Source organism: Stegostoma tigrinum, chromosome 43 (assembly GCF_030684315.1).
Source record: "Stegostoma tigrinum isolate sSteTig4 chromosome 43, sSteTig4.hap1, whole genome shotgun sequence".
NCBI classification, from domain to species: Eukaryota; Metazoa; Chordata; class Chondrichthyes; order Orectolobiformes; family Stegostomatidae; genus Stegostoma; species Stegostoma tigrinum.
The window spans coordinates 14,185,309-14,198,424 of record NC_081396.1 but is presented as its reverse complement, the minus strand read 5'-3'; the positions used below and the strand labels follow the sequence as shown (position 1 = coordinate 14,198,424).

The following is a 13,116-nucleotide window of genomic DNA, read 5'->3' as shown; positions in this document are numbered from 1 at the left end:
CTCTGAGGCAGGAGGAATGAAGTAGTTTAAAATGGGAAATATTTGCAGTGGTGCAGAGAAAAGACTGGGAAGTGGGGCAGATCAGAAATCTCTTTCCGCCAGTCAACCCAGGCATAATGGATTGAATGCACTCATTCTGTGCTGTACAATTTTATGATTTTAACCATTGTGGAAAGTGGATGGCAAAGCACAAAGCCATCTATACAAAGTCTAAGTGCTTCAACAAGCAGCTAGGCTGCCACATTACTTTCTGATTTATTGTGCAATTCCATTTCTTTGGTTTAATAGCTTTTTTAAAAAATAAATCTGTATGTACTTGCAATGTGTTCTGCAAAACCCACAGCAATTGCTATTCTCCTTCCTTTGAAGTTATAAGCAGTTTTATGACAAGGTACGAGAGGCAAGCAAAATCAATAAGGCCATACAAAGCAACCAATTCTGTTCAGGCCAGCATTCATTTCCTCAATCTGAATACACCTTTTACTTTCCCTCACCATGATACAGTACATTCCACATGCACCCACAAAAAAACTATTCATTTCCTGAGTTAGATGCTATAACACTTAAAAGACACTTAGAATCGTACATGAACAGGAAAGATTTGGAGAGTTATGGACCAGGAGCAGGCAGGTGGGACTAGTTTAGCTCGAAAATATGTTTGGCACGGGCTGGTTTGACTCAAGAGTCTGTTTCCATGCTGTATGATTCTATGACTCTGTTTCTCAAGCAGTTCTCAGAAATATCATAAAAAGATTGAATCTAAAATGAGAAGAACAAAAGGTACTCAGATACTCCTTTTTCCTCTCTCCAAGTTTAATAAGAGTCACAATTTTGGCTATTTGATCTGAGCTTACAAGCTAAGAGATTCTGGACAGCAGCAGGAAGAGGGGTCAACCTATGTGCAGTTGGATGATGGATGTTAGAACGGAATATAGGAACATGTCATTTGAGAGCAACAGAAAGCCATTCAGCCCTTTAACTCTGCTCCACCATTCAGTGGCTGATCTGCTTGTGGACTCAAGCCCCTCTGTCCCTTTTCCCCAAGCCCTCGTCTCCCACATCTATCAAAAAACCATCTAACTCAACCTAGAATAAAGTCAATGTTACAGCCGCCAATACTTTTTGGGGAAGAGAATTCCAGAGACCCATACCCCTCTGATGGAAATCCTCCTCGTCTCCATCATAGAAAGAAGACCTCCTGTTCTTAAATTGTACCCCCTTTTTTGAGATTCCCTCACGAGAGGAAACATTTTCCCTGTACACAATGTATCAAGTCCCCTCAGGATTTTATATATTGCCATAGGATCAATTCTCATTCTTCTAAGTTCCAACTGGTACAGATCCGACCTTTCCTCACAGGAGAACCCTATCTTCCCAGGAACAGGTCACAGAGTGGTGTCACAGAATGGCTGCCAACAAACCACAACCGATGTATGAGGGTGGCATAAGACAGACAGAATTGGCACACCATGACAGCAGGTCTCCTGGCAGGAGCGGCTACAAGCAGCAGCTTAATAAGAAGGTGCACTCACAATCTACCGGCAGGTTTCTGAAAATTTGCTCCGAGTGAGTGAATGAGAGCAGGCTGCACAGTGTGGTGTTTACACCATTTTCCTTTCACTCACTATACAGATCAATCATTGGATATTAGCTGCAGCTCAGTGGGTTTCACTCCAACCGTTAAGACAGAATGTCATTGTTCAAGTCAGGATCTGTAGACCTGAGAAGAAAATCTAGGCTAACATACCCAGTGCTCCATTGTTGGAGGTGCTGACCTTTGGATGATACCATTCGAACCAACACTTGGAAATTGTGGCTTCAGGTGTCCAGTTGTTAAATACTCATATTCCCTCTCAGGTAATATAATGCCTCTGTTGTCAAGCAGAGTTATCCTGGTGTTTTGGTCAATACTAAGCTCTGAACTGATATTACTGAAGGGGTTTTCTGGTCACTGTGATGTTGCCGTTTGTGAGATCTCACTGTGCACATATGGACTGCCATGTTTCCACATTATGACAGTGACTCCAATTCTCAACTATTCTCTTGGCCAGAAGTTGTTTGGGATATCCTAAAGCTGTGAAATGCACAATGTTAAGAAAGAAAGCCTTCTCTTTCTTCCCTTTCATGACCTCAGGACATTCCAAAGCACTTTACAGCCAATGAAGTATTTTGGCAGTAATCAGTTGGTAATACAGAACTTGAAAAATATACATTTTGTTTATCCTTTTCATCTTGCACTTATTGGGGCAATTTGCAAGAAGTGAAGGGAAAAGCTGTACACAAAGAGAGTGCTGATTCATTTGGAAGTGGAACCACATCAATATTTAGGAACAGGTACAGCAAATGGTTGAAGTAAAGATGAATAAAGCAATTACAGTGGACTCTGAGGTGTTTCCACAGGGAAAACACCAGGACTCACTTCTTATTTACTATAATAGTTGATCCTTTTACATTGTATTTGATGTGAATTGTCCTGTTAAGTGCAAGTTGAAAAGCTGTAGCAATATATGCCTTTTCTCAGCAGTATTCATATTTTGGAAGTGTAGTCACTATTGCAATGTCAGGAAATGTAGCAGTCAATTTAGGCACAGCAAACTGCTACAGTTAACAAAGCAATAGCGAGAAAAATTCATTCCCTCCACCAGTGATGGGAAGTAGCAGCTGTGCACATCATCTACAAAATCCCCTGCATAAATTCACCAAGGCTCTTTAGAAACCAACACTTTCATAAATACTCCCATCTAGAAAGATAAGGGCAGCAAATTTATGGGAATACCACCACCTGCAAGTTGCCCTCCAAGCCATGGTTCAAGAAGGCAGCACACCAACACCTTGTCAAGGGCAGCTGTGAGTGGGCAATAAATACTGGCCAGCCAGCAGCAGCTCCATTCTAAGAATGAATACAAAAAAACCCCAGGTAATTTATTCAGTGCCAGTTCTTCCTTTCTTTAATGACTATTTAAAGTCTCTATTGATGGTATAACTAAAGCAGCACAAGCCCTTGTTTCCAACTGCTGCATCAAACACAGAGTTCAAAATGTGCAACCAGAATTAATGACTGAACAGGCAGCCAAGTCAATATTTAGGAATCGGTTCAGCAAGTGGTCAAAGTAAGGATGAATAAAGCATTCACTGGAACAGAGTGGGCACATGGGATTAAGACTCATGTCCATGTAGAGGGTAAAATCTTTATCTAAAAACGTTGGTTAGAGTGAGTGGCAACTGTTTGCGTTTATTCACGTCTTTAATGGATGCTAAGGCATGTCTCAGAAACTGATACTGCAATAACAAGTAGATAGTAGCAAGGGGAAGAGGTAGGTTTTCATCAGACTGATGTTCTATGTCATTAGCGAACTTCTGGAAGAGCTTTACATTCTACTTCAATATTCAAAGGGGAGACCAAAACCTCTCCAAAGTAACGCCACTGATTATATCAAATGATTATATCAAATATCACAAGGTACACACACACACACACACACACACACACACACACACACACACACACACACACACACACACACACACACACACACACACACATACATACACACACATACACTCACAGTATCCATATTGTAATTTCCACGTCATTTTCATTGTGATTGTGTTGAAGGTCAAAAGGCATGGAATTGTCACAGCAAACCTCAAACTGCTGAAGTCTGGCAGAAATCCAAGAATCATCCCAACTGAAATAAAATGCACCTTTCAATCTGTAAAGACATGTCACAGCACAGGAGTTGACATAGGTGCAGTTGGAATTTTGAGTTTTATCATTCAGAGAATAAAAATGTCTCATGATTTTAATTTGTCATACCAACTTGCAGAGAAATCACATACTACACATCTGGCATGATAGTAAAATAACAGTGGGGCACATAGATGCTCTACAATAGAGATAACAAGGTGTCGAGCTGGATGTACACAGCAGGCCAAGCAACATCAGAGGAGCAGGAAGGCTGATGTTTCAAGCCAAGACCCTTCTTCAGAAATCTTTGACATGATTTTGGAATATCGTGGAAATTTGCAGCAATGGAAGGAGAGCATTTGGCCCAGCGCATCTTTGCCAGCCAAATTAAAACTTTCAAGTTGAATCCTGTTTTCCATCTCTTGGCCCTCTACATTAATGTTAGTTCAAATACAGATCCAAGTTATTTTTAAACTCTAGCAGCTTTGATGTCTTCAGTTGCAAAACTTTATGGGCCCTCTCGACACTCTAAATATTTTGTCCCATCCTCTCCTAAAAACACTGCTTCGTGTTTTTGGCTGCAAAGTAACGGACCACAGTCTCAGCCAAGAAACCAATCAGTCAGTACCTTGTATTATCATGGGAGGTGGAGACAGAACACTGGGCTTAGCCAGGATCTGTACTTCCATTAGCATTGCACACACCACACAGAGTTCCCAATTTAATAAAGAAACGTTCTAATTATGTGGATTATGCTGGCAAAGTCACCATTTTATTGCCCATTTTTATGAACTATTTGCTACACTACTTCAGAAGGCAAGTAAGGGTCAACTGCCTCAGGGCTGAATTACACAAGACTCTGGGTTCCCCACCTCTATGACTAAAAGCACAGAGGTGGGGAAGTCTGCCAAGCTCTGCAACCATCTGATGGGTTGATTGCTCCGCTTATACATGAAGATGTCCTGCCTCAGAGAGATTCAGGCCAGTAAGAGATTGGCAGCATTCCAGCACTGTACCAGCAGCACCACCAGAAGACGTGGTCATTACTGGTATTGCACTTGGGACGAAGACAATTGTTCCAGATTCAGCTCACCAAGTGAGAAGAATTGGTAGGCCATAGTGAGGATATGTTGGGGAGTTGGGGTGTTGTCAGAATTTTGAAGACTGGTGATAAGCAAGGCATTACGTATGATCCTCTAATGGGAGCATGGGCTAATTTAGAAGAGACAGTCACCATCTGCCACCCCACCCTCAAAGCCAGCCCCAACACAGCTACCTGCTGGGTATTTGGCGTAAGGCCTCTCCAGCCATTTAAATCCCAATGATACCGCACCCTCCCACCTCGACTTATTGTCTAATAACAACAGCATGTATGCATCTTGCATTGGTAAAAGTAAAACGTCTCACAATATTTCATAGGAGGAATGATCTAATCAAACGTGACACTGGCAATATCAACACAGGTAACCGCTCTGGTATTTTATAACCAATAATGTAAAGGAGAACATGGTCGGGGGGGAGGGGGGGGGCGGTGGTAAAGGAGTGGTGAGGTTTATGGAAGAAATTCCAGAGCTTAAGGCATTGTCAGCTGAAGGCATGGTCACCAGTTATGGAGCACCAATAGACACGAAGACAGACTTTGTGAAGCATGGAGATTTTCATTATCTGTCCCAAGGAAAATAGCATCATCATCACAGATATGATCATTATTGGTAAACGTTGATACAGTGTTGCATTCAGTCAGTGAACTTAGAGAACCAATAGAGAGAAATCCAACAAATGCACAGGCCACGCATTCAAAATCTAAACTCAACAGGGATCATGAGGTCAAAGGGAGAGTCAACCCACAAAGGTTCTCAACACCAGAGAATAAGCCAGAAAATTACAAATCAAAGTACTGTGTGTGACATGATCAATCAGTAAGAAACTATTTTTAAAAGGGACATGGTGTCTTCTCCTCAAAGACTTCCACTGCATCCAACAATTGGAGTCTTGTAGAACACAACTACAGCAGCTCTTCATAACTGGATAGCAGAGCAGCGCATCTCCAGACTATGACAGAATCTCATCCTGGCAAATAATGCTTTTAGTTTATTCCATCATCCTTAATCACAATATGTTTTACTCATGTAGGAGCAAGTCACATCAAAATAAATTAACATTTTCCCACGATTTACTCGCAGTGTACCCTTCAAATCCCATGATTCTTTTATTTTTAACAAAATATCTGGAGTGAAGCTTTAGGCAAATATAGAACTGAATAAGATTCCCCCTCCCACATTGTGGCGTACATTATCAAGTTTCCAGTTAGGCGATACATAAATGTTTCAGAAATCCTCACTGTGCCTTGTTCGGAAAGGGTTGCCTTTTCCTCCTCCATGCAGCCAGGATAGCTGGGAGAGACATCACTCCTGCGTCTCAGACAATCTTTCCGAAAATACTGTTATTACTACATCATAGATCAGCCAGCTCGAGGTCTCCCCCGTTTAATCCTGGTTAATTTTAGAATTGAAATCTATCAATTAAAGCGTCTCCCAGCAAAACTGCTTCTAATTACCAGATCTGCAGCATCTATTGCTTTGTCATCAACAGGCACTTGTCAGCCCATCAGTCAAGGGGTTAAATTTAAAATAGCCCCGGTTGTTTGGGGCGTGCGAGCCAGTGAGCATCCGGCAGTAAGGGAACAGCGTCAGAGGGCTGCAAGCTCACGGGGTCCGAATCATGTTGCCAAACCACTGCCCGGGTGTGGAGTCACTGCATTTGTCACATCCAAGTCCCCCCTCACGTCTCTAGGCTCTCTTTGCAACACAGCAGCAACAACCTGCACAGAGTGGGTCAAACAAGATCTCCAGTTTGCACTTCCTCAGAAGCGAGACTCTGAGCTATTACCTTCTTGACAGCTTTCCACTAGAATTAGCTGTTTAACCATCTTAGTCACTGGCCTGATATTCTCTGGTCGGGCACTTTTTTTGCCGAAACAGAACAGTGCAAACCTCCAGAACCACCTTTCCCCTTATACGAACTGATTCTGTGCGTTGTATCTCAACCGTGGATTCGCTACAAACCATCTGCAATCTCTTGCCCGGTTGATAGGGAATCTAGGATTCCCAGTATTGACCTTATCTATCCTCAACGTCCAATCTGCGCTGTTAGGAGCAGAAAGCGCCGGCTTGTGAAGCTAAGGGATGCAGGGGAGCTGTCCGAGGGAGAGAGAACGCACTATTCAGGCAAATGCTACATTCCCACCGATTGCACTGTATCAAGAGTCACTAACAGCATCGGTCAAGATAGGAGAGCCCATATTGAACAACAGACCAAACTCCCTCCCCTCCTACTCCACAATAACAGGACATTTGCAAAACACACACACACAAAAAAAACGCAGGCACATTCACATCAGCCAATGGAACGGTGTGTAAAGGGTACTCACTCGCTTTGCCTTGTTTTGGCCTTTGCAACAGCTTCTGCACTGCAGCTACATCTTCGGTTTTGACAGCTTGCAGTAATTCCTGATCTTTCCCCATGGCTTGTTGATGTGTGTGTGTATCCGATGCATCTTAGGTTTTAGGAGCTGGAGCGAGAGAGAGACACACACACACACACACACACAGAGGGAGGAAGACTATGCCTGGCAGTGTGTGTGCATAGAGGCAGGGACAGGAGGAGAACTACCGATGTGAAGTTGGATGAGCACAGCAGGCCAAACAGCATCTGAGGAGCACAAAAGCTGACGTTTCGGGCCTAGACCCTTCATCAGAGAGGGGGATGGGGAGAGGGAACTGGAATAAATAGGGAGAGAGGGGGAGGCGGACCGAAGATGGAGAGTAAAGATAGGTGGAGAGGACAGTATAGGTGGGGAGGTAGGGAGGGGATAGGTCAGTCCAGGGAAGACGGACAGGTCAAGGAGGTGGGATGAGGTTAGTAGGTAGATGGGGGTGCGGCTTGGGGTGGGAGGAAGGGATGGGTGAGAGGAAGAACCGGTTAGGGAGGCAGAGACAGGTTGGACTGGTTTTGGGATGCAGTGGGGGGGGAAGAGCTGGGCTGGTTGTGTGGTGCAGTGGGGGGAGGGGACGAACTGGGCTGGTTTAGGGATGCGGTGGGGGAAGGGGAGATTTAGCATCCCTGAACCAGCCCAGTTCGTCCCCTCCCCCCACTGCACCACACAACCAGCCCAGCTCTTCCCCCCCCACTGCATCCCAAAACCAGTCCAACCTGTCTCTGCCTCCCTAACCGGTTCTTCCTCTCACCCATCCCTTCCTCCCACCCCAAGCCGCACCTCCATCTACCTACTAACCTCATCCCACCTCCTTGACCTGTCCGTCTTCCCTGGACTGACCTATCCCCTCCCTACCTCCCCACCTATACTCTCCTCCCCACCTATCTTCTTTACTCTCCATCTTTGGTCCGCCTCCCCCTCTCTCCCCATCCCCCTCTCTGATGAAGGGTCTAGGCCCGAAACGTCAGCTTTTGTGCTCCTGAGATGCTGCTTGGCCTGCTGTGTTCATCCAGCCTCACATTTTATTATCTTGGAATTCTCCAGCATCTGCAGTTCCCATTATCTCAGCTCTCTCTCCCCTTCCCCACCCCGGATTATTGCAAATAAAAAGGACAACACAAAATCCTCCTTTGCTGTCCTCCCCCGAGAGCCTGGTGGCTGCACTAAGTACACAGCGGCGATGCCATGGTTCTTCAGTCCGTCCTCACTCCCATCGCGTTTCGCAGCCGCTGCCTCACGCTCTCTCTCTCTCTCTCCACAAGAGCTGAGATCTGCTTTCAATGCTCCTCCCCTGCCGCATGGCGGAGGAAGATTGTACAGGAGTCAAATCATCACATCCCTCTCATACCAAATAGAACAGATCCTGGGACAAGGCAGGTTTATTTCTGGAAGCGCTCTTAAAGGAAACCCCTACCAAAGAGTGCGTGTTGCGGGTGGGGTGGGACTAATCCTTTCAAAATCTCTGGTTTGTAACCATTTTCTGAAAATAACACCGCTTTACTTTCGAACATCCCGCTAATCCTTCCCACCATTGCAATATCTGTATTTATTGGTCGATAGACAAGAATTGAACAGGTGAAACTGCACATTTAAACATTATGCTCGTCACAATATTAACTGATGGAAATGGATGCTGTAACTTCAACTTGGCCGGGACTGTTCCAAACTCTCTAACATCCTGGATTAAGAACTGCAAGGTGATGCAGCGTTGGTACCTGGTCCCTTTTCACTGGGGGTTGCCAACCTGCTGTCTCAGGAGTCAGCATAACATTTGGCGATTGCAATTTTACGCTGCAAATAGCGCCAATTTGAAAATAATACCGGCGTCTCCGGAAGTGAATTAAACTTGGACAAGAAGCAAATGCGGCTTCCATCAATCATTCCACCCGCCACCACAGCCCTGTCCCACTTCTTATGCCCCTTCAATTATACTTAACACACAAATACAGCTCAATTCCGATTAGCACGTCTCGTTATTTTTTCACTCCCTTCCCCGCCATGTTAACCAGTTATCACTGAGCACCCTGGCTGGTTCCTTATCTGGTCAATCCATAATTGTACATCCCACCTGTGGTCTGGGATCAAGCTAGTTATTTGGGAATTACCTGTCTGAAAGGCAGTGTCTTGTTCTCCCTGGGTTATTTTTAATCTGGAAGCAATGCTAATGATGCTATCTGACTTGGGGTCATGCTTGTCATCAAGATTTGTATGTGCACTCTGCGCAGGGTGGCAATTAACTCGGAAATGTTTTCAGCTAGCGGCTGAACGGCTCTAAGTGTCTGCACCCCTCTCATGTGTGTAAATTATCACCGACATGTAAATCTCTGATGGTTCTAATGTGGGATACCACATTATCAATGAGTTATTTTCCATGTCTTAAGATCCAATAACATCAGTATCCACTTGCCCACATCATTTGGATGCTTGAGATAGTCGCAGGTAACAGAGAAGGTTTAAAAGGACAGAGATGCTGTTGTGCTGTGCATGGGCTATCCAAAAGCATTTTGTACAATTTTTGAAGAAAATCTTAGAATGAAAGGGACAGCAGCAAAATGGATCCAAAATTGTCTGAGGGATAAGAAAGAGAGTGTAATATAACAAAGGGTGTAGCTGGATGAACACAGCAGGCCAAGCAGCATCTCAGGAGCACCAAAGCTGACGTCAGCTGCTGTGCTCCTGAGATGCTGCTCAGCCTGCTGTGTTCATCCAGCTACACACTTTGTTATCCTGGATTCTCCAGCATCTGCAGTTCCCATTATCTCTGATCACAAGAAAGAGAGCGTGATGGGTGTTTTTCTGATTGAGAGGATGTTTGTTGTGGAGTTGCCCAGAGGCTGGTATTGAGACCCTTGCTTTCCTGATACGTACATAAATGATCTAGGCTTGGGTGTGCAGGGGACAATATTGTACTGTACAGATGACACAAAGCTCCAATGTACTGCAACCTGTTATGAGACATAGAGTCATAGAAATGTACAGCACAATCGTTGGTCCATTTCATGAGCGCCATGAGACTTTCATTCCTGGGTGTTGTTTTTAAACTGAAATTGGATTCAAACATACGTCATGGTGAAAGTTGATTCTGATTACCTGAATCTCCGGATTACTAGTCCAGTGACGTTGTCACAATGCCTCCATTTATGAGAATGATTCTCAGGGATGAGAAACTCAGTTATGAGGATTTTTTCAAGGTACTGGGACTGCTTTCCTTGGAAACTTGATAGAAACTTTCCAAAACCATGAGTGCTCAGGAGAAAGCAGATAGGAATAAAATGCTTCAGAGATAGTAGGAACTGCAGATGCTGGGGAATCTGAGATAACAAGGTGCTGAGCTGGATGAACGCAGCAGACCCAGCAGCATCAGAGGAGCAGGAAGGCTGACATTTCAGGCCTAGACCCCTCTTCGTCCAGTTCTACACCTTGTTATCTAGGAATAAATTGTTCCCACTCCTAAAATGAATCTAGAACCAGAGCGCACAGTTTCAAAGATGCTAACAAAAGAAGCAAATGGGCAGTGAGAAAAAATACTTTATTCAGCCAGTGAGTGATCTGGGCCTGGAATCCACTGCCTGGAAATGTGGTGGTGGCAGATTCAGCGAAGGCACGCAAGAGGGATGGTTACTTAAACAGAAAAAAAAATACATGCAGGGTTTTTGGAAAAAGGTAGAAGATTGGCCTTAAATTAGAGTGCTCAGAGAGCTTGGCAAGTATGATGGGCTGAATGTCCTCCTTCTGCGTTGTAGCAATTCTGCGTTTCTGCCAGGTTCACTCTTCCGTTGTGGGCAGTGATGGATGGCATTTTTGCAGGCAATCACGTAGGTGCTGGATTTTGTACATGACGGGTAGAATTTAACACCCCTCTCTTTATGCGGGGTTTGAGCTGGAGAGTGTAAGTACGGACCTGACTGTCTTTCAAGTTTTACCCTGATGCAGTCTCGTTTGGGAAGGCTGGTAAATGGTCTTTACTCCCCTGAGTGGGCAATTAATAACTGAGGCTGAACAAATATCACACAGAAAGTTTGAGAAGTAAAACTCTTAATTATAGAATCCCTACAGTGTACAATCAGACCCTTTGACCCAACATTGACCTTTGCAGCATTCCACCCACACCCATTCCACTATAACCCACACATACCTGGACACTCTGGGCAACTTAGCATGGCCAAGCCATCTAACCTGCACATCTTTGGACTGTGGGAGGAAACTGGAGCACCCAGAGGAAACCCATGCAGACATATACAGAATGTGCAAACTCCACACAGACAGTCACCTGAGGTTGGAATTGAACCTGGGTCCCTGGAGCTGTGAGGCAGCAGTGCTAACCATTGATCCGCCATGCCATATTAGTAGCGATGGCAAACAGATAGCACCTGACTACCTTTTCTTACAACCTCCTGATTCCCTGGCCAGAAAACCTCTCCCACGACCCCAATTTGTTCATGACTCACTGATAGCATTGGATTAATTGCAGTACCAGCATCAGCCACCCTTCCTGGTGGCACCACCTGCAATGGCGAGACACTAGTCTCTGTTTGGCCAGCATCTCTCAGTGAGTGGGGTTTTAGCCACAGACTGCCCCCGAATGGTCAGTGCTCGGTTGGCACTTCATTCACTGGAACTTTCCTGACAAGGTAACCTGGGGTTTCTGTCAGTTCTCCAAGTGCTAGGTATAATCCCTGTCATCTGATTCACATTCTGATGGAAATATGTGTAATGCTGCTTGGATGCTAATGGTATATGTTTTGACCTCAGTATTCCAGTTACAATCCTCTCTTAATCCAGTGCAGTGAGGATAGAGATATCACCAACCACTTACAGGTTAGATGCAAGTGGATTTCCGCTGACTCTTGTAAAAGTGTTTAGTGGTTTTCAGAGCTGTTTAAGCCAGCTGAAATCTCTCAGGAATGGGGAAGCATTCCCTGACTGTGAGGATACTGCACAAGTCAACAACAGGGCTACAGTAGTGGCTATCCCCTCAGACAAGCATGACTGAGAGAATGGACAGAAATCACACAGAGCAGGACAGGTGACTGGAATAAGGTGAATGATGAAGGAGACAACGATTCTCAGTGGGATACCTGAATCTCCAGAGTCTGAATGGAGCCATTTTTCCCGTCGTGAAGCGTGAGCTTTCACCTTAGCACAGACATCCTCACTGGAATTGATCACTTCTGAAACTGTAACTACAACCTCCAAGCAGGGTCACAAGGGTCATGGCCAGAGGATGGGAAGATTCCAGGCTGGCCCAAAGATTACTTGCAAAATTTTCCAGCTTGTCATTTTTCCTGTTCCCATAAGGACCTGTAATGGGAATCAAAATTACATGAAAATCAAGTACATTTCAGTTTTCCTTGTCAGAGAGCAGCAGGATACTGAACAGAAGACTTTGTAATAATTCTTCAATATTCTGCCCTGCCATCCTCATTTGAACAACTTGAAGTAATGAGGAGGTGACAAGAGCCTTTGTTTGATGACGTGGGCCATATGGGAGTGTGTATTACACACTCAGAGGGGCTGCATAAAGTACCACAGGAAATGTAATGGTGCAGACCACTGGAGTAGTTCAATGTTGTTTCTGCTGCCTGGAGCACTCCGGGGCAGTCCTGCAGTACAGAGAAGGGCCGGTGTCGTCATGATTCTTGATAGTCTCCAACCTTGGCATCATGAGGGTACGCTGTCGCTGCCAGTGATCGGGCACCAGCTGAGAAAGAGGAGGAGTTGGAAGCAGTGACGAGGTAACCATTGCAGCTTTTTTGTTGCCAGACTTTCTGTGATCCACTCGACCAACTGTAATACAGGTAAATGTAAGCTCAAATTCCACTAACAAGGCTGAACCTTCCCTCTCCTTGGCTGTTGACTACCACTGCACCACTTGTCTACAAACAACAGTAAATGCCGTCACAATATCGATATTTCAAAACAATAATGTTGA

At 44.8% G+C, this 13,116-nt stretch overlaps 1 protein-coding gene and 1 long non-coding RNA gene across 2 annotated transcripts in view; both read right to left on the bottom strand.

Moving 5' to 3' along the window:
* LOC132206755 (uncharacterized) overlaps positions 1 to 7,421 on the bottom strand; it is a 184,450-nt gene extending 177,029 nt beyond the window's left edge. The window contains exon 1 of the mRNA XM_059641708.1: positions 7,119 to 7,421. The gene's annotated coding sequence lies outside the window, so the exon portion shown is untranslated. The remainder of the gene's footprint in view (positions 1 to 7,118) is intronic.
* Positions 7,422 to 12,783: 5,362 nt separating this feature from the next.
* Positions 12,784 to 13,116, bottom strand: part of LOC132206756 (uncharacterized) — a 57,259-nt gene continuing 56,926 nt past the window's right edge. Inside the window, exon 3 of the long non-coding RNA XR_009443135.1 lies at positions 12,784 to 12,971. This is a non-coding gene — a long non-coding RNA (uncharacterized LOC132206756). The remainder of the gene's footprint in view (positions 12,972 to 13,116) is intronic.